Below are 22,832 nucleotides of genomic sequence, written 5' to 3' on the forward strand. Positions count from 1 at the left end.
GGCCCAATTGTAAGGGGCAAAGGGCGTGAAACTGGATTGCTAACGGGGGCGCCAGAGAATCCAACGGAAACATTAGTTAAGCCAGACAAAGGTGCGCTAGGGAGTTTCAAATGCATTATGGAACTTTTCGCTGCACCAGTGTCCAACAGAAAAGGCTCAACGACGCCTGATGTAGCAACTGCGACGTAAGGCCCTCTCTGATCAACCAGAACTGATACCACTCCCTCTCCTTGTCTATGGCTGTCCTAGTAATTACTGTCGTCAGTTCCCTGATCGACGTAATAATCATCCACATTGTACTGCGCAGATCGTCCTTGAGATGATCCACGTTGGTCAAAACAGTTATTGGAATTTGATGAGTTATCTGAACCATCATTTTGAACACCACGACCCCTACCACGTGATGTCTGCTGAGAACCACCACGACCACCTCTAGATGAGTTACCACTGGTACGATCGTTTAGAACGGGACAGTTGAATTTTAAATGACCCTCCTGTCTACAATAGGCACACTGATTGTACCGTAACGAAGATCTTTGGGAAGAGGAGTCATTTCAAGGTTGCGACCTATTCGATTGCGACTGCGATCTATTTTGCTGAGGAGCATTCTGATTCGAACGCGGAGGATAGGCCTGCTGCAACAACACTTTTGTTTTAAGTTCTTTCGTTTTTTTATCAGCGCGGTCATTCTCTTCTTTCTCTCTGTTTTCGTAATACTGTGCCGTAGCCAATATTTGAGCAGATGTAGAGACGGCCCACGCACTCTCAGAATTTTTTAACTTAGTGCTCAAATCGGGCAATAAGTTAGAAACAAATGTATCCACAAACAACCGTTGACCACCCTCAGTGCCCATATCCTGACCACTATGGTCGATGAATGCCTCCTCAAATGTCGTAAAGAAATCAGAGACACTCTCGTCCTTCTTCTGTTTACAGGCTGACAATTTGTCCCAGTTCACCCTCATTGCTGGCATAAGCGTTTTCATCAAGGTAATAATTCTTTGAGGGAGAGCAGTAATGAGCTGTTCAGGTTTTGCCCCGCCAACTTGTTGCGCATCGGCCGCAGTAAGAGCAGCCCAATCGCCACCTAATTTGTTTGCGTGATCTTCGTGTCGAATCTTAGCCCATACCGGTTGAGGTACGACATTGCCGAACAGCATGTCGATATCGGCAAGATTCATTATCGTAGCGTCTACGAGCTGCGATAATTCTTTATAGTACCCTGCAGGATTTTTGCGAGGGTCAGGCAAAGATTGTTTCACCTGCAACACTTCTGATCTTTTCCATGGGAGATGTATCCATACTCTCTGGAAATGTGCCACTACCGGAGGTTGAGCCTGAGGATTAGCTGGCATCCATACAGGTGGAACTTCTCGCATGGGAAACTGACCAGACAGATCTAACTGTCTCTCAACATCCTCAACAAACAATGCTTGAGGTATCGGAGAGGGACGAAAAGATAACAACCGCTCAACAGCGCGTCGAACGTTGGTATCCACTATCATTCCGCTCGAGAACTGAAGCTGTAGATCCGACAAAGCGGTCTACACATCGTCAGGTGCATCGGCCGATATTTGGTCGCGAAGAACCTTGCACATTTCTTCGAACACGTACCTCTGTGTCGGTACGTTAAATTGACAGAACGTATCAAGTACAGTATGTGGAGGATTTCTAAGGGGGTGCGTCATCCAACCCATCGCCATGTTATATAACGGAGCACGTTCCCTGTTACCGGGAAGCTGACTACGTCTTTGAGGACCGTCCGAACCAGCGGACCCAAGAACAGGACCAAGAGAATTAAAGAAGCTAGCCGCAACCAGAGGGGTACGACTTCGAGTAGAGGGAGAAGTATAACATAAGGGAGTAACAAAAGAAGAAGTAGAGACAGAAGAGACAACAGGAGTAAGTAGAGTAGGAGCAGTAGCGGGAGCAGGAGTATGTGGAAGCGGAGGAGCAGTAGGAGCAGCAGTAGGCAAAGGAGCAGGAACAGTCGGAAGAACAGGTATAGGTTGAGGAACAGGTTGAGGAGCAGGTACAGGGGGGACCACAGGAAGCGCGGTACCCTGTACGTACGGAGGTGGCGACTTCATAAGATAGGACATTAAAGGATCCTAAACTAATTCTTCCTTTTTATCCGACTCCGTTGGCAAAACAGGATAGCATTTGTCTATGGACATACGCTGTAACCTATCAAACACTTCCTTTTCCTTATCCTCCTTATCACGCTGAAACTGCTCTGCTTTCTTTACAATAGTAGCAACACCATCTCTCTGATTACGTTTAGTCTGTCTGATCTCTTTCTGTCGGGCTTCTTTACGCCACAACCGAAAGGCATCAAACATGGCCGGCCTTGACTTTTTCTCAAACAATTTAGCCTCAAGATTATCTAAAATCGTGGTCTCAAAACTACCATGAGGTGGCCAACTAAGGGCACCATCTTTTTAGGTATAACGAATCCAGTATTCATTAAAAGTGATCGGGCCTAGCCCGTGCTTACTGTAGAGCTCATTAGTGGGAGTTCCAACCGGAGGTATCGGACAAGAGTCCTCCAGTCGGGAATCCGTACCACAACATCTGAAACAACTAAACAAAGCACTGCGACCAGGCATCTTGCACACTAGCCGAGTTTCACAAACGTCAAGGGTTACGGGATTTACCAAGTCCCTGCAAAGAGCAACAACCCTCGGTCTTTGGCGGCTGCAGTCGTCAAATATCACAACAAAGTACCAAGAACCACAAATGCAATGGAACCATGCAACAACTAAGCAACCACAACCAAGAACTTTGGGAGCAACCCACAAATACTTAACTAAAAGATCGATGGCGTCACCAGGAAGGCCCGTCAATCGCCTCGCTATACCAAGATCTACGCCAGGCGCCAAAACAGGTCTACAGTCAGGGCAGCAGTCCGTCGCAGCCGTCAGGAGGCGGGAATCTTCGCGGGAAAAGTCTTCGGGCCACTTATTTCGACAACAGGATCGATGAAGCGGAGTGCACCTTCCCTCGGAGATTTCACACGAAGTTCCTCACGATCGTCGGGCTTGGACCGGTACCACTGATGCAGCCCCACGTTGGGCGCCAACTGAAGGACTGGGTTATTTAATACCCAGCGGTGCCAGGGGACAACACCTGAAACCTTCGTGGGTAACCTGCTCCGGCGTACGAATGACAGAGACACGGGACACTTCCTTCGGCGTCAAAGATTCGAGGTTTATTTACTGCAGGGAACACAGAAGTCACAGGAAGTACAACGAGTGTAAGTTCGAGGAGACTGCTTCAAATTGCTACTGAGGATCGCTCCTTTTATACAAATTTCTCCCATAGGGTTACATGGTACACAAAGGTTTACAACTCGGTTCCCATAATTATCCCCGAGAGGGGTCACTTTGGTCACTTTGATACATCCAAGGTCCGGGGCATAAGTGCGGAAACATTTGGCGGTTCCCAACTGTAAAAACCCATCTTCCCACCATTAGTACATTCCAATCGGCAATAAAACAGATCGAAGAAGGAACAAGGACAGGTGCAGAGGAAGATGGAAACAGTGGGGAGATCGAAAAGGGTGTAAAAGGGGAGGTATCAGGAAACACGAGCTACAGGCATCAAAGGGACGTGCCTAATGAGATGCACGGCTGAGACAATAGACCGGCACGGCAAGATGAGCCTCGAGCGGGGCCATCTGCCTTACAGTATCATCCCCCTCGTCATAAAGACACTTTCAAAGAACATGTGTCTTCCGCGGATGTCTTGGGAATCCCAGGGTCGCGAAACGGACAACGTCCGTTCGCTGGCTACTTGAGGGCAAGAGACAAAATGGATGCCGTATCTAAGATGGAACCCGTGGGTACAGATGAATAACCCACGTAACAAACGAACGGTTTAAGTTAGCACAGCGAAACTGCGCACACTCACTAAACTCGTCATTTGCGGTTCGTAGATACCAGACTCGACCATATTCGTGCGAGTCGAAAACACCACTTACAATTGTCACGGAACCTCACTCTGCCTAGTCAAAACCAGTTCTGGTCAGTCCTGGAGCACTTTGCTGACAAGACTCCTTCTTTCCTTTCACAGTGTAGGCCAGGGACATCAGACGCACCACAGGAGGTGGAGCCAGCATTGTGGAGGAAAAGCACAGCCCTATTCAGGTTCCAGGTGCAACTCCCCCCACCCATCTCGATGCAAATCGCTCTATTCAGCACTGTGCTGACTCACCCGGTCTCCTGGAATTCCCAAGCCCCTGTCACTCAATCTCCAGCCAAGGAATACACAACCTAGCAGAGGCAGGCTTGGATAGTTAGGCAAGAAAAACCCTACTTATTAAAAGTGGTATTTTCAAACACAGAATGTTAAAACCAACTTCACTAAAAGATCTATTTTATAATTCTGAGTTCAGGCATACTAAACTCGAATTTCTACCTAGTTCCCTGATTCAGTTAGGATTATAAGATGTAATAATCAAACTGCCCATTCTCGCCTATGGGTAACAGGTAGCCTTGCAATAGTGGAAACAAAAATGGATGTAATTCACTACTAGGACATGCCACACACACCAGAGCATGTCCTACCTTATCTTTACGATGCACCCTGCCCTTGGGCCTACAATAGGGGTGTCTGATATGAAGAAAACTGAAGGTTTAGGGACTTGCAAGTGGGTGCACTTGCCAAGTCGACATGGCAGTACCAGACTGCACATAGGCTCTGCAATAGCAGCCTGAGACACACTTTACAAGCTGCTTCTGTGGGTGGCAAAACCTGTGCTGCAAGCACACCAGCAGCATTTGATTTACAAGCCATGGGCACACATGGTGCACTGCTCTAGGGTCTAAAAGTAAATCAAATAACCCAATCATGGAGTCACTAATTAATGCATCACTTTAACATAGGGAGCACTTGCACTGTGGCACTGAATAGCAGTGGGACAGTGTCAAAAGCATCTAACCAGCAAACCATATCAAAAACAGAGGAGGCCATAAGTAAAAATGGAAGGGAGAATCACGCCAATGATACCAGGTCTAACATTAGGTATATTTTAAACAGAAACAGTGGTTCCGGTGGAAAAGTAATGAGGGTTATTAATGTGAATATTATTATGCGCAATTGCAATGAAAGAATGGGTTACAGCGATATCAAAAGGAGAAGAACCGCCCACAACTCAGCATTAGGTGTAAACAATATTAGTTTTTATATAAATATATATGAAGAAACAGTGCATTGTGTCCCCAGTCAACATGGAACCTACAGCAATTTGTGACAAATTTGTGACAAATAAAAATGGTTTCCAGCTAAATATTAAATTCTACCATCCAAAGAAATCTGTAGTAGGAATGGTTTGCTTTATTTTCGTCTATGGCTTTTCAACCCCTATGGGAATGAGGGGTCTCTTCAGGATCTAACAATATAGGAACATCAGAGAGGATGGAAGGCCTGTCATCGTGATGTGTGTGCACCTCAGGAGGTGAAAAAATGAAACAAGCAGTTACTCACATGGGACCCAGCCGGGCGCCCAGCGAGGGGAAGAGGAGAAGAGATGACAGGGAAGCTGAACCGCACTGCAGTGCAGTGCAGCTGCTTATGCAAATGTTTATACGCTCAGGATTGCATGTATTGCAAGGCCAGGCCACACACTAACTATCCTGGTTCAGTTGGGAAATGCTTCAGTAAATTGGTTACCTCATGGAAGAGGGTTTATGCAGGTCACCACAGTCCGTGTACCTGGCTGTAAAGAGATGAAAGGCTCAATAAAACATCAGCGCATGCCTCCGCTGCGCGCTGGAGAAGGATCGTTTTCGTCTGTGTCCCACATTGCTGTGCGAAGTGCAGCGGTGCAGCGTGCGATGCCCTAAGGTCGTCATGCGAGCAACGGCTCTGTGGCAGCATCAGATGGCGTTGACCGTGAGACCAGGGTCGCGGAGCAACGTGATGCAGTGCTTGTTGCGGTGTTGGCAGGTCACAGTACAAGCAGCGTCATCGTCGTTGCTGAAGAGCCGCCCTAGGCTGACGAAGTGGACTAGATGGCACCGGCATTGGTAGGTCAAGGCTGCGGTGCAGGATGAAGGCAGTGCCTTGTGTAACTTTACAAGCGGTGCCCTCGAACCATGGTGCAGGTAGGGGCATCCATTTCAGCATGGAGCCAGGTCATCAGGGATACTAAGGCGGACACATGAAGCAAGGCGATGCGAAGTGCAGTGCCCATATATCACGGTGCAAGCAGTGGCTTGGTAGCGGCATCAGCAGGTGTAGTCAGTGAGACCAGGGTTGCAGCGGTGCCCTCTGCAGTGCAGCAACAGCAGCGGCATCGTAGACAGCGTCGGGTTGCTTTTTCTTCTGTTGCAGCACAAAACACACAGTTCCCAGTGCTGAGGACAGAAAAAATTGAAGTATTTGCTGTTCTTGAGACTTCTTGAACAAGGGGTAAGCTCTTCCTCAAGCGCTTTGAGAAACTCACAAGAATAGAATGCAGAAAACCTGGACCAGTCCATTCACTGTCCAGGACTGACCCAGCCACTGCAGGCCAACACAGTAAAGCATTCAGCAAAGTGGTAGTTCCTTCTCACAGCTTCTCCAGCTCTTCTTCTTGGCAGTCTTCTTGGTCCAAAAGAGTTCTAAAGATTAGGGGTTTGGGCCCCCTTTTTTATGGCCCACAATCCTTTGTCATCTCAGGCAGAGTCAACCCTCCTCTAGTAACCGGTGAAACCTAAAACGGCTCTCACCTCTGTCTGGGTCTTTGGGGGACTCCCAAGCCAGAATGGTGTCAATCTTGGGCTGTAGGGGCACCACTTCCTACCTGGTGTCCCAAGTACACCAAAGAACCCTGCCTGATCTGGCACTTACTGGCCTTGGTTGTGAGGCCCAGCCTCTGCAGAGCCCTCAACACTTCCCTGAGGTGCTGCAAGTGTTCTTCCCAGCTGGAACCGAACACTGCAATGTAATTCAAGTAGGCGGCACTGAAATCCTCCAGTCCAGCCAACGCCTGGTTGACCAACCTCTGAAAGGTGGCCGGGGCTTCCTTCAACCCAAAGGGCATCACCAGGAATGGATAATGTCCTTCTGGGGTTGAGAATGCTGACCTCTCCTTGGCCCCATCGGTTAAGGCAATCTGCCTGTACCCAGACGTTAAATGAAATGTGCTGAGGAACTTGGCAGCTCCCAAACCGATCAATGAGCTCATTAGCTCTGGGGATGGGGTGCGCGTCAGTCCTGATGACAGCATCGAGCCAACGGTAGTCCACATAAAACCGCAGTTCTGGAGTGGCACCGGGTGCAGCAGCCTTTGGGACCAAGACCACTGGGCTGGCCCAAGGACAGTTGGAGGGCTCGTTCACCCCTAACACCAACATCTTAGAGACCTCCTCTTTGATGCTGACCCAGACCTGATCAGTCAACTGTAAAATCTTGTGTTTTACAAGAGGGCTGTCACTGATGTTCAGGTCATGGGTACACTAGTGAGTAATACCTGGGGTCAGAGAGAACAGTGGGGTAAACTGTCCCAGCAACTGGTGACAGTCGCTATGCTACTCTGGGGTCAGTGTAGGAGAGAGGATCACACCTTCCACTGACCCATTGTGCTCCTTGGTGGACAGAAGGTCAGGGAGAGGTTAATTCTCCTCTTCCACCCCATCATCTGTCGCCAAGAGCATACTCACTTTGGATCTCTCGAAGTGTAGCTTAAGGCGGTTCACGTGGAGGACCCTCAAAGGGTTCCCTGGCATCTGCAAATCCACCAGGTAGGTGACATCACTTTTGAGCTATACCACCTCAAATGGCCCAGTCCACTTGTCCTGCAAAGCACAAGGTTCCACTGGGGCTATGAGGCACACTTTTTGCCCAGGTTGGAATTCGACCAGAGTGGCATTCTGGCCATACCACTTATTCATTTATTCCTAGCTTGCTTCTAGGATCGCTTGAGCAAGTTTCCTGAAGTGGGCAGTTTGGTTTCTGAAGGCCAGCATGTAACTAAACACATCCTGGGGAGTTTTCCTGGGAGCTGCCTCACAGCATTCCTTCACCAAACTAAGAGTTCCTCTCACAGGGTGACCATACTGAAGATCAAAGGGACTGAACCCAGAAGACTTCTGTGGCACCTCCCTGTATGCAAAGAGGAGGCATGGCAAGAGGACGTCCCACTTACATCTCAGGGGTTTTGTTAGACCCTTAATCATGTCCTTCAAGGTCTGGTTGAATCTCTCCACCAGACCATTACCTTGTGGGTGGTAAGGAGTGGTGAACTTGTAGGTTCCACCACCCTCCTTCCAGAGGGATGTCATATACTAGGATATGAAATTGGTCCCCCTGTCATAAAACACCTCTCTGGGGAAAAGATCCCCATTACCGCCTGGCCTACCATTGGTGCCATTGTTGTCCCGAGAGGGATTGTCTCCCGGTACCACAAAGACCAAGATGTACCAGTTACCCATGGGTGTCTTGGGATCCAGTGTCCCCACAATGTCCCTCCCTACCCTTTCAAAGGGAGTTCCAACAACTGGCAAAGGTTGGAGAGGAGCTTTGACTTTCCTCCCACTCTTACAGCTTGCCTGGCAAGTTTGGTAAGACCTACAATGCCCATTCAACTGCCTTCACTTCGGGGCAAGAAAAAGTGGGTGACAAGCCTGTCAAAGGTCTTATCCCACAACAAATGTCCTGCCAAAAGCAAGTCATGTCAACAATGGTTCTGTCGGGTATGAACCTAATTGCTTTACAATCTGCACAAATCCTTCAACATATGATCAGTCATAACAATATCACTTTTCATGACTCCTGGAATAAATCATTAAATGCAAATCCAAACACAAAAGAGGGTCAAGGAATGTTTTAATCATTGAATTATTATTCAGTCATGATTCACTTTTATCTTTAGAGAGACCCTGTACCAATGCATAGAATAAATTGCAAAAGAGGTTAATCAAATGTTACTTTATAATAAACGGCGCATCAATTCTAATAAGTGAGAAGTGACAATTTGTGCAAAAAGTGACATATCAAGTGGTGAATTATATACACGTGAGTGAGGGAGGGAAGGGGGAATTCAAAGCTTTTTTGAAGGCCAGTTCATAATATGGAGGTTATTTAGTCCAGTGTGCCACATTAGTTGGCCATAGTAGTCTGGGCACAGTTGACTGTTCCTTAGATATTTTGTCGTCGAAGTTTCGACCCTGTTGACGCCTTAGTTGTGGGTCTGTGGTGGGTCTTCTTCAGGACGGGGGAAGGAGAGTGATGTAGCGCCTGTTGGTTAGATGGAAGAACCATCAGGTTTGGATTTTGCAAAGTGTATTCATTAAAAGGGGGTTAAAATCGGTTTTAAAATTGGCTGAGAGTGACTGGGTACTCAGACACTCACCTAAGGTCCCTTTGTGAGTTAGACACCCTGGAGGCTAGGTCAGTTAAGGTCTCATCTTCTGGACAATTAATCTGTGCGGTATAATACAGGGGCAAGGGATATGGAAATTATACCCTTTATTGAGTTTGCAAAGATCGAATTGCTATGAATCTTGACTCACCCTGAACAACAATTGTGGGCGAAAACGTGCTTCTGATAGTTCACTCGATTCTTGGTATTAAATCAATGCTTATTCCTTCTTAAGTTCAGACCAACCACTAATTAATTCGGTGATCTGAAAGTTGCAAATAAACAAAAAATATAAGTCATTCTAAATATAGTTTTATGTGCCATATCATATATGTGGCTTCAAAATGAGCCGATACATTTAATGCAATCATTCCAAACAACCCGCTACACTCACCATTCGGTAGCGGTCTTTGTGTTTCCTCAAGGGATCACAAACGGTCTCAGCCCTTTCTGTTGTCAGCTTGCAACATTCTGTCAGACTAGATTCTGGGTATTCAATTTATTTTTAATCCTCGTTCGGTCCAGATCAACCGCAATTTAGTAAGGCGATCTGGAAATTTTACCAACCAGAGACACATGGGGAAATATCAACAAGGAGACAGACATACCGATGGTAGTGTTTCATGCCATACCCAATAACAACATATCTACCATCACTTTAGAAGATAATTGTTTGGTTGAAGCAGATAGGCCACTTCCTATTGTGAGTCACCTTTCCACATGTGCATCAACACGAGTATCACACATAGCATACAACGTAAGTTCATCAATATCAACACCAGGAACTACCGCCCTAGACACACCATTCGTCCCTACAGTACTTAGTGAAGTAACAATGAATCTGATTAACCACGACCACACCGAGTTGGCATCAACCAGCTTGAACCAAACGACCGCCTCTACTTCAGCTGAAATAGGTATACCAACTGTAATACAAACCAGGACATCAATATCATGCCTAGACCCAGTGATTAATCTATCGGATTATATCCTAACAGATGTGGAGAAAGAGATTTTAGCCAGAGGGTTATCATTTGTACCAACAGCTAGTCCTGACTCTTTCCAAGTAAGGTTGGAACTACAAAGATTTTTCCGAAAGATCAGATTAAAGTACTTTTTCTTAAAGAACACCTCTACGCCATCACAATCAGCTACTACATTCAGACCAGTATCTACATTTACACCAACTTCCTTCATGATGAGTGAAAGGATACTGACATTTGAGAAAATAGTCTTAGAAGAAACTATGCAAATGATGGGCGAAAGGAAGTACATAAAATACCACATAAGTAAAGTGGAGAAAAAAGCACTACGTGAATTGGCAGGAAATGATGCTATAGTGATAAAGGCGGCCGACAAAGGCGGAGCCATCGTGGTACAAAATACACAAGATTACATCTGCGATATTGAACAACAACTCCAAATGCAAGATAGCTATAGTAAGGTGACAAGGGATCCCACATTAGAAATCAAAACACTAATTGAAATCACGACTAAAACAGGAATGGATGAAGGCTTTCTGAGCCAACATGAACATGATTTCCTAAACCAACAGGATCCCAGAATTCCAACCATATATGCTCTACCGAAAGTGCACAAGAGGCTTGACAAGCCACCCGGCAGGCCTATAGTATCAGGCTGTGGCTCGATTTTAGAACCCTTGAATACATGTATTGACCACTTTCTACAACCCTTGGGTATCAATTACTAAAGCATATGTATGTGACAGCATGCACATTATCCAGCTACTGGAAGGCCAACCGTTTGATGGTGAGAAGCAAATATTGGTGACGCTTGATGTATCATCTCTATATACATCCATTCCCCAAATCACTGCAATAGAAGTCATCAGAACCACGCTGGATAAGAGAGACAGACCACACTGGATCCCGACCGACTTTCTGATCAAAATCTTGGAAATAGCAATGACAAAGAACTTCTTTGTGTTTAAAAAACAATTTTACTCCCAGTGGAAAGGAGTAGCCATGGGCGCAACATATGCCCCGAGCCTGTCAAATATATTCATGGACAGTTATGAAGAGGAACATCTATATGACCTGGACAACCCTTACTTGGATAAAATCGATGTATGGAAAAGATACATCGATGATGTGTTGATGATTTGGTCGGGAAATGAGGAAGAACTCAATGAATTCCATACCTGGTTGAACAGTAGGAGCAGTGACATCCAGTTCACGATGGCCCATTACTCTAACTCCATTGTCTTCCTAGATCTGACTTTCAAAGCCGAAAATGGTCTTTTATACACGGATCTCTATCGTAAACCGATGGAAAGGAACACTTTATTGATGTATGGCTCTCACCACCCAAGGAACCTGAGGGATAATTTGCCCTATGGGCAATACCTAAGGCTAAGAAGGAATTGTTACCAGAGAAAAGATTTCTTCCGTGAGGCAGACGACTTGACCATGAGACTAAAAAAGCGTGGTTACCCAGCAGGACTGCTGAGGCGCGCCAAGAAACGTGCATGGTACCAGCCACGGGTAAAACTACTTGAGGCTAAAGATAAAACCAATGAGACGCGGAGCATTGTTTGTGTGACTACATACAATACAAGGATCACGGATATTTAAAAAAACATAAAAAGATACTGGAACTTGGTGGCACCAGAACTACAGATGGAAGAACAACCGTTGTTCGCCTTCAAAAGAGGAAGAAACATAAAAGACACGGTGATCAGCGCATTCCTAGACCCCCTAAAGAACCGGATCCGAGAAGCATGCTGAATTTACCACCAGTGGTTGGGCACCACAAGTGTGGTAACTGTAAGGCCTGTGACTATTGCCAGGAAGGAACTAGCTTCACCCACAATGCTAAAACATATACAGCTAGATTCATCAAAGTGAAATCGGCTCGCAAAGGGCCAGATTCGCACATTGATATGTCTTCCCATTCATTCCTATGGGCCTTTAGGCCCATAGGACTGAATGGGGAGTTATTCCTTATTTGCGATTAGCAATTAGCTAATCGCAAATAAGGAAGCTGTAGGAATCGCAATAAATATTGCGATTCCTACATGAATCCCGTTTTGCGAGTCTGTAATAGCGATTTCTTATAATTCGCTATTACAGACTCGCAAAACATGCCGATGATGAATCTGGTTGATAGATTATCACACTTCACGAATTGTAACAGCACCCAGGTTACATATGCCATCACTTGCCCATGTGGGTTGGTATATGTTGGACAGACGATGCAAAAAGTTAAAACACAAATTCTACAGCACATGAGTAGAATTAGATGTAACACAGCGGGGGCCCCCTTGTGGAACATTACACTACACAAAGACACAAGCCAGGGGAAATGGAATGGAGGGTTCTGGAAAAGGTAACCGCAGGTGCCCGTGGTGGTTCCCTCTCAAAAACAATGAACTATAAGGAATGCAGGTGGATACATTCCCTCAACACTGTACAACAAGGCCTGAACAAAAGAGAGGAAACAGCAAGGCAGATGGGGCAACTGTAACTTAGTTCACTTGTTTTAGCATATCATACATATGATACATGACCCTAATCAACAAGATAGGCAGGTGCTGTTATAATGTCTGCAATTTCTAACATTTTTATCTCGATGTATCTATGTGGAAAATGCATAACAATGTTGTTATTAACATGTGTCTGTAGATATTGATGTACAACGTGATTTGGTCGGATGACCTTGCATTACTAAGCAGTTGTTTAGGATCAAAAACATACGTGTCAGTACGATACTTCTGTATCCTAATGCTTGTACTCACCAAGAAATGTCACACTGCCTTCTTTATTCGTGATGTTTATTTTGGTTTCAACTCGCAATCATTCATGTTGATCAACAAACAAAATGCCTTGGGTTTCGAACACCTCCCTCAGAAGCGACGCCATTGTACATTGCTAAGCGACAATGACACGCCCCTTGAATCTAGATTTGTGGCATTTTAGTGCATTGCCTAGTGACACGCTCGCTAGCGCCATGAAGTAATTGGGTCAGAAGTAGCTCGGGCCCCAACGTAGTGTATCCTAGCAACGAGGCAACGTCCTTGAGGGCAGCCCCGTACTAAGATATATCAGCGTTGCCGCAGTTGGAACAAACACGGCAAGCCGACAACATGACGGACTGTTACTGCGATTGATCCCCTGAAGATATACAGAGACTATGATATGATGGTGAGTGCAGCGGGTTTCAGAACAACCGCTCCTGAGCATGGCGGCTCTTTTTTAGACCCAGGTATACTTCGCATTAGCAATGACCCACCTTACTCATTTTTTAATTTCCAAATCGCCTAACTAAATTGCGGTTGATCTGAACCGAACGAGGATTAAAAATAAATTGAATACTCAGAATCTAGCCTGACAGAATGTTGCAAGCTGACAACAGAAAGGGCTGAGACCGTGTGTTATCCCCTTGAGGAAACACAAAGACCGCTACTGAATGGTGAGTGTAGCGGGTTGTTTGGAATGATTGCATTAAATGTATCGGCTCATTTTGAAGCCCCATATATGATATGGCACATAAAACTATATTTAGAATTACTTATATTTTTTGTTTATTTGCACCTTTCAGATCACCGAATTAATTAGTGGTTGGTCTGAACTTAAGAAGGAATAAGCATTGATTTAATACCAAGAATCGAGCGAACTATCAGAAGCACGTTTTCGCCCGCAATTGTTGTTCAGGGTGAGTCAAGATTCATAGCAATTCGATCTTTGCAAACTCAATAAAGGGTATAATTTCAATATCCCTTACCCCTGTATTATACCCCACATATTAATCGTCCAGAAGATGAGAACTTAACTGACCTAGCCTCCAGGGTGTCTAACTCACGAAGGGACCTTAGGTGAGTGTCTGAGTACCCAGTCACTTTCAGACAATTTTAAAACCGATTTTAACCCCCTTTTAAATAATACACTTTGCAAAATCCAAACCTGATGGTTCTTCCATCTAACCAACAGGCGCTACATCACTCTCCTTCCCCCGTCCTGAAGAAGACCCGCCACAGACCCACAACTAAGGCGTCAACAGGGTTGAAACGTCGATGACAAAATATCTTAGGACCAGTCAACTGTGTCCAGACTACTATGGCCAACTAATGTGGCACACTGGACTAAATAACCTCCATATTATGAACTGGCCTTCAAAAAAGCTTTGAATTCCCCCTTCTCTCCCTCACTCACGTGTATATAAATTCACCACTTGTTATGTCACTTTTTGCACAAATTGTCACTTCTCACTTATTAGAATTGATGCGCCGTTTATTATAAAGTAAGATTTGATTAACCTCTTTTGGAATATATTCTATGCATTGGTACAGGGTCTCTCTAAAGATAAAATTGAATCATGAATGAATAATAATTCAATTATTAAAACATTCCTTAACCCTCTTTTGTGTTTGAATTTGCATTTAATGATTTATTCCAGGAGCCATGAAAAGTGATATTGTTATGACTGATCATATGTTGAAGGATTTGTGCAGATTTTAAAGCAATTAGGTTCATACCGACAGAACCATTATTGATATTTGAATTGTATTGCCCAGGTTCTGAGGGATACTGGGTTACCCCATAAGAAGTTTAAAGGCAAGTCATGAGCCAGACCCAGTAGTAAGGTCCTGAAGCACTGGGGTACCACCAGCACACGGGCTGACCCAGGCTCAGCGCCCTTAGGGTCACTATACAGGAAACCATTTTCCCAGTAAATCCAATGTGATCGGACTGAACACCAGCTGCCTGGTCTGCAGCCTGTCGCCACAAACCCTCCATAGAAGGGCACTCTTTCTGCTCCCTGCAGAAGTCTTCCCTGGTGGGACTACCTTCTTGCTGCCAATGGGTCAGCCCGGAGTGCAGCGGTGTGGCGTGCGACGCCCTCAGGTCGCAGTGCAAGCAGCGGCACAGTGGCAGCGTCAGAAGGCGTAGTTGGTGAGACCAGGGTCATGGTGCAAAGTGATGCAGTGCTCGTCGCTGTGCTGGCAGGGCACAGTTCAAGCAGCGGCGTAATCGTTACTGAAGCTCTATAATCGGCTGTTAAATTGGAGTTGAAGGTGCCGGCGTCTGTAGGCCAAGGCTGCGGTGCGGGATGAGGGCAGTGCATTGTGTAAGTTTATGAGTGGTGCCCTCAAACCACGCTGTAGGTTGCGGCATCAATTTCGGTGTGGAGGGGCATCATCAGGGATACCAAAGCGGCAGCGGCATGAAGCAAGGCGAGGCGTAGTGCGGTGCCCACAGGTTGCGGTGTGAGCAGCAGCTCGGTGGCAATGTCAGCAGGTGTCGTTGGTGAGACCAGGGTCGCGGTACGGCATTGCAGCGGTGCCCTATTCAGTGCCTTCAGAACACCTGGCAGCGAAGTTGCTGGGCCGTTATCCAACAGATCGTCTGGATAGAACACCTAGGGTACACGAATGAGATTGGATTTAGAGACTAAGTACAGCATGTTTACATGTGTGGTTGAGGGTGGGTATTAAGTACATTACCAATGAAGTGGCAGGAATATAGACCTCCGTCTACGCTTCTGTAGGAATAGGTCACCTAATGGGCAGAAAAAGAATACTGAGTCAGAACCCCTCTCCCAAGGGTAAATGACTCCTAGTAGTTCTTTAATCTGCATGTTAATAGACTCACCTAGTGTCTTGTGGTGGTCAAAGGCTGTAATGGCTTTAAATCAGGCTGATGTTCTGAGTTGGGCCTGTGGAGGATTGAAAGATAGTGAGCTCCCCGTTTTTTGTAGACTGTACAATGTCTATTGAGTAAATTAGCTGGGGGCTTACCGCTATGAGCAGTGTCAGCGCGGTCCTACCGGCGCCCCCTCGGGCGTTCCGGTGGTCTTGATATCTGCAATTAGTCCGGATGTGTGCTTTTGTCACAGGTCCAATTATCACCTGGTGAATGGAAACGGATTGGGCACAATGAGGGAATAGTTCAAATAGCGTATAATTCAATTGCTTACAATGTTAATAAAAGGGGGTAGACACAGGGGAACTTCCGCCGGGTTCATACCTCGAGTGTTCGTATTAATTAAGCCTGGTACCGCCGAGGGAATCCAAGGATTAAGCTGGGTACTGCCGAGGAAATCGGAAGATTAAGCTGCGTACCACAGGAGAGCCAGTCTTGTGCAGTAGCCTCGATCGGCGTTTATCCGAAAGTGAGCACCGCATTCAGGCTGCACGGGTACTTCCGTGTTGGATTTGTCACGTGTTAGCGTGTCGGCCTATCAGGAAGGATCGGGTGAAACGGTCGACATTGAGGAAGGACTCTTTGTTTATGAGAAACGCGAGTCTAGTAGGATAATTCCCTTGTTCAAGTTCGATCTTTATTGACTAATAAAATGAAGACACACCTCCATTTCTGGTGTCAGGGTGCAACCAAGTGTCACACAAACGTTTTTTCATCTGGATGGGGCTTATTGCGATTTGAAGGAATAGTGAGTGTTTGTTCATACATACTAATTAACCTTGGTTAAGTATGTTATTATACCATTTGGTTAATAATGAAAACCAAAAAGGGATACATATGGCACAGATGATGCAATATTTTGATCCCACACGATTAGACTCCTTAGTTCATTCTTGGTATGTAGAGGCCTTTGTAATTACATACGATCTAAAATTATTTAGCTCATAGGTACAAATAGACAGAATATACAACAACAGTTTATACAAACAATATGTAAAACAGCATACAATTATGTAGTGACTCATCGATATCCATACATTATATGATGCAAACATGACATGTATATACTGATTATGCATGCAATATGTAAAATAGCACACAATTATCTGGTGATACATGTGTCATTACAGAACTCGTGATCATTGTTCTATGGTATCAGAGATAAAAGTGTTCACCTACAACAATTACACCCACACTTTACAACATCATACAAATTGCAACACCATGGGAGTGATCTATGCTATAATGTGCCCATGCGGTTTCTTATACATCGGTCAAACCGCCCAGAAAACCAAGACCCGTATCCTACAACACTGTAGCAAAATACGTTGTAAGGTGCAAGGAGCCCCACTGGTAGATCATTTTCTCAACTTTAATCACCATCCGGAAAGTTTCAAATGGTGGATTATAGAGAAGGTTGCTAAAAATCCACGAGGTGGCAACTATGCCAAACTTCTCAGTACCAGAGAATGCCGCTGGATGCACTTATTTGATACTATCAATTGCGGTCTCAATGATCGCGAGGAAGTGCTAAGAAAAATGGTGGCAATTCGTAATGGTTGACCACTAAACTCAGCTACCCAACACTTGACCTGTTTAAATACATCATGACGATCTATCATTCTTTATTTAGGAAATAGAATGTCAATACACTTAGCACAATACTGGACATATCAGATGTCATGTTTATCATGTTCTGTAATGACACATGTATCACCAGATAATTGTGTGCTATTTCACATATTGCATGCAAAATCAGTATATACATGTCATGTTTGCATCATATAATGTATGGATATCGATGAGTCACTACATAATTGTATGCTGTTTTACATATTGTTTGTATAAACTGTTGTTGTATATTCTGTCTATTTGTACCTATGAGCTAAATAATTTTAGATCGTATGTAATTACAAAGGCCTCTACATACCAAGAATGAACTAAGGAGTCTAATCGTGTGGGATCAAAATATTGCATCATCTGTGCCATATGTATCCTTTTTTGGTTTTCATTATTAACCAAATGGTATAATAACATACTTAACCAAGGTTAATTAGTATGTATGAACAAACACTCACTATTCCTTCAAATCGCAATAATCCCCACCCAGATGAAAAAACGTTTGTGTGACACTTGGTTGCACCCCGACACCAGAAATGGAGGTGTGTCTTAATTTTATTAGTCAATAAAGATCGAACTTGAACAAGGGAATTATCCTACTAGACTCGCGTTTCTCATAAACAAAGAGTCCTTCCTCAATGTCGACCGTTTCACCCGATCCTTCCTGATAGACCGACACGCTAACACATGACAAATCCAACACGGAAGTACTCGTGCAGCCTGAATGCGGTGCTCACTTTCGGATAAACGCCGATCGAGGCTACCGCACAAGACTGGCTCTCCTGTGGTACGCAGCTTAATCTTCCGATTTCCTCGGCAGTACCCAGCTTAATCCTTGGATTCCCTCGGCGGTACCAGGCGTAATTAATACGAACACTCGAGGTATGAACCCGGCGGAAGTTCCCCTGTGTCTACCCCCTTTTATTAACATTGTAAGCAATTGAATTATACGCTATTTGAACTATTCCCTCATTGTGCCCAATCCGTTTCCATTCACCAGGTGATAATTGGACCTGTGACAAAAGCACACATCCGGACTAATTGCAGATATCAAGACCACCGGAACGCCCGAGGGGGCGCCGGTAGGACCCCGCTGACACTGCTCATAGTGGTAAGCCGCCAGCTAATTTACTCAATAGACATTGTACAGTCTACAAAAAACGGGGAGCTCACTATCTTTCAATCCTCCACAGACCCAACTCAGAACATCAGCCTGATTTAAAGCCATTACAGCCTTTGACCACCACAAGACACTAGGTGAGTCTATTAGCATGCAGATTAAAGAACTACTAGGAGTCATTTACCCTTGGGAGAGCGGTTCTGACTCAGTATTCTTTTTCTGCCCATTAGGTGACCTATTCCTACAGAAGCGTAGACAGAGGTCTATATTCCTGCCACTTCATTGGTAATGTACTTAATACCCACCCTCAACCACACATGTAAACATGTTGTACTTAGTCTCTAAATCCAATCTCATTCGTGTACCCTAGGTGTTCTATCCAGACGATCTGTTGGATAACGGCCCAGCAACTTCGCTGCTCAACCGACCTCCGCCCCCCGTTCCCCCTCTCTTACCCCTCTTTGTCCTGAAGAAGACCCGCAGCTGAGGTCCCCAATACCCCAAGAGCATCAGGGTCGAAACGTCGACGCTTACCCATTGACCTGCCTGTATCCCTCCCAGTGTCCATCCCCCCATATCCCCCAATTGACAACTATAGGGGACAGGCATATAAGACAGCGGAGGCTATCCCGCTTTGTTCTGTGTAAATAATACAATTGTTTATCAGCTTTGTCTCTTTTTCTTCAAATTTCCTTTTCACTTGAGCACCCCTTTACCTTCCTCACTGACTATACTCTTGATAGTCTATTGCGCCATTTAGACAACTGTTTTATATAACTGTAAATAAATATTTGAATTTTTGATATAACATATATACATAGTGTGGTTATACTTTGATTGCAATTGCAATTCCTGGGTTTTTCTAAATCTTTTGTGTCAAACCTTTTGTTTTTTGTTTATTACTGAATATATCTCTCCCATTGTTTTGATTGAATCAATATATGCGAATTGAACTGCATAAATGAAATTCATTCAAGTGCTTACTTAAATTATAGTCAAGGACCAGCAATTCATACCCAGGTCCTTTGATTCTGTGGGTGAACCCCATTGATTTAATGCCCACGTTTTATAGGCCAAAATCCTTTATCCTCTCAGGCAGAGAGTTTCAGTGCAAAACCAGAACCAGTTCTGCCCTCCCAGGTGCGGCTTCCTGGCAGGAGGTGGAGACATCATTGTCAGAGGCAGACTAGGCCAATTCAGGTGAAAGGAAATCTCCTCCCCCTACTCTAAATTCAGCCCAGGTTTGTTCAGCCCTCCCCTGACCCACCTAAAGTATCTGATGTCACTGCTCATTCCCAGCCCCTGTCATCCAAAACCCATCCAGTCAAACCACAACCCCAGCAGAGGCCTACTAGATTGCTGAGCAAGAAAATCCCTACTTTCTAAAAGTGATATTTTCAAAAATAGAATGTAAAAATCACCTTCACTAAAAAATGCATCTTTAGATTCTGAGTTCATGCATTCTAAACTTAATTTAACTCCCTAGTTCCTAGGGCCAGTTATGTTTATAAGATGTTATAAACGAACTCCCCATTCTGTCCTATGGGAACAGGTAGCCTTGTAAAGGTGAAACACGAAATTGGCAGTAGTTCACTATCAGGACATGCCACACAAACCAGAGCATGTCCTAACTTTCACATACACTGTACCCTGCCCATAGGGGTACCTTGGGCATACCTTAGGGGTGATTGACATGTAAGAAAAGGGAAGTTTTGGGCCTGGCAAGTGAGTACACTTGCAAAGTCGACATGACAGTCCCAGAGTTACATTTACAGGTCATTTGTGTGGGTGGCACAATCCAGTGCTGCAGCCCACCAACAGCATTTGATTTACAGGCCCTGGCACGCTCAGTGCACTTTATTATGGACTGAGAAGTAAATCAAATATGCCAATCATGGAAACACCAATCCATAACACAGTTTTCAACAGGAGCACTTGCCCACTAATCAGCAGTAAGAAAAGTGCACAAAGACACTAAACCAGCAAAGACAGAGTCAAAACTGGGAGGTTTGCAAGCAAAAACTCTGGGAAAACACGCCAAAAGATGCCCAGCCAACAGTGAGGAATTCAAAGGGCAGCAAAGAAAACCATTGACGGACTGTGATTTTTTCCGTAATCAAATACATAAATATTTCTGCACACAAAATTTTAATAGCCGACAATCCACATGTTTAAATGAAATGGAAACAAGTATACATTCCCTCGACATTCTCATCCTGGAAACTCAAGTTCACATGTTTGATGAAGCTATAGTTCTGTGAGAAGTTCTGGTATGGGTTCGCATAAAGGTCTCCAGGGCCGGATCGAGAACACATATCAGCCCTGGCAATTTTATCAGACCGCTCGCTGGGGGTAGGAGCGAGGTTGCAAGCGTGAGGCACTACTACTTAACTAAACCAGCGCCACAGCACTGCTGCTTTGTTACATTGTTACTGTGGCTGATATTGCAGCACTGCTTGAAAACCATCCCCTAGTAACCCAAACTGGGTCCCACCCTTCCATCCTCCCGGGAAAACAACACCTGATGCCTGTTATGGCCATGGGAAATGCACAGAAACAATCCGCTGGATTTTGAAAAAAAAAATCCACAGTGGAGGTCATTTAATAGTCATCAGGGGTTACGGCTGTGACCCTAGGCTTGCCCCTTACAACCCCTGGCACTGCCAAAGGCAAAGGCAATGCCAAGAAGAGAAATGAAAGTAAATGGTCCTGTGATGTGCACTGTTTGCTTTCTGCACCGCCTGCTGCAAACTTAGGTATTCAACGCTTTGTGTAAAACAAATAAGTCTACAGCAGTGTAATGTATAGTCTGCCGAATAAAATTGAAAACGTTAAATTAAAAATACATTTTTAAACAAGATGTTGCAGATTTTTTTATCATTGTGAACATAGTGTAAATTATGTGCTTAAATAAAAGAAATCTCACCTATGTGCTATAGTGAGTGATATTTTCCAACAAGTGGTGTTAATCTAAATGAATTAACAATGCTAAGGACCAATATATGTAAATACCATTGTTTACATTGGTCTACATAATGAAATACAGATTATGCATCATGGTGGACTAAATTATGCAGTATGAAAAGGTGCATTGTGTATTCAGTATTTTGTCATTTTTACACATGGTGATATAGTCTGGGCAAATATCTCACCCCATTGGTACCAGTTTAATAACCAAATACAGAAATAAGCAACCAAAAGATGACCATCAACCTTTGTGAAGTAACTTCTGCGCACGAACACTTGTCGCACGTTTCTTAGTAACTTTTGATCAGTTTAAGCTAGAAACAATTGATGTTGGTTACAATCTCCACATTATGCATCAGATGAAGATGCAAATTCAGCAAATCTGTAGTTCTGGGGTAAAAACTGCGACTGAGGAATCACATAAGACCAGTGCCCTGGTATGAACTGTAAACACATCAAAGGCAAAACAACAGCCACTCGGTTCTGCGCTGCACCAGCGCATTTCTTGATGATAGGGTCCCTCGCGTCATAAATCAATACATACAATTCGCAATTTCTCAGAGTTAAAACATGAACATAGAACAGTTGCAATTCTTCATGGTAGACAGCCAGGCAGGCTTATCTGCTACATTCACAACAATGAAACGCAAGGAAAATAAATCGTATGTAAAGTTTCTTGAAAATATCGACTATTCTATCACTTCATGTAACCTTTCAGACCCTCCCATACGCATTTCGGTAACCAATGCACAGTACTCACCACAACTGAGTCCTCATACCAGAAAAGTCCCTTCTCATAACAACTTTAGTGTTGCAGAGGAGCGCGCGGAAAACTCCGTCCTTTCCACCCAGTTTTAGTTCCTGCTCCAAAGTGGAATCTAAAAGTAGTGAGAAGGAAAACCATACGAAGCAGTGACTTCCTTAACCCGACTGGCGAACAATGCAGAGAAGGAAGTAGGTTAATGGTATTTACATTACGTGGGCACACCATAGGCGCTGGTTAAAACATTGTAACAATAACATGCACAGTACATCATGGCCGACAGGTTCATCGTCCTACGTTCAGTAGGTAGCTGCCGGCTACTTCTAAGGGACGCTGTTCAATTCCAGCCGACTA

The 22,832-nt window shown here is 44.7% G+C and overlaps 1 protein-coding gene across 2 annotated transcripts in view; it reads right to left on the reverse strand.

Moving 5' to 3' along the window:
• Window positions 1–22,630, reverse strand: part of LOC147711656 (uncharacterized) — a 523,516-nt gene extending 500,886 nt beyond the window's left edge. For both annotated transcript variants that reach the window (XM_086920221.1, XM_086920220.1), the window contains exon 1: window positions 22,476–22,630. The gene's annotated coding sequence lies outside the window, so the exon portion shown is untranslated. The remainder of the gene's footprint in view (window positions 1–22,475) is intronic.
• Window positions 22,631–22,832: the final 202 nt, after the last annotated feature.

This window comes from Lissotriton vulgaris, chromosome 5 (assembly GCF_964263255.1).
Source record: "Lissotriton vulgaris chromosome 5, aLisVul1.2, whole genome shotgun sequence".
Lineage (NCBI taxonomy): Eukaryota > Metazoa > Chordata > Amphibia > Caudata > Salamandridae > Lissotriton > Lissotriton vulgaris.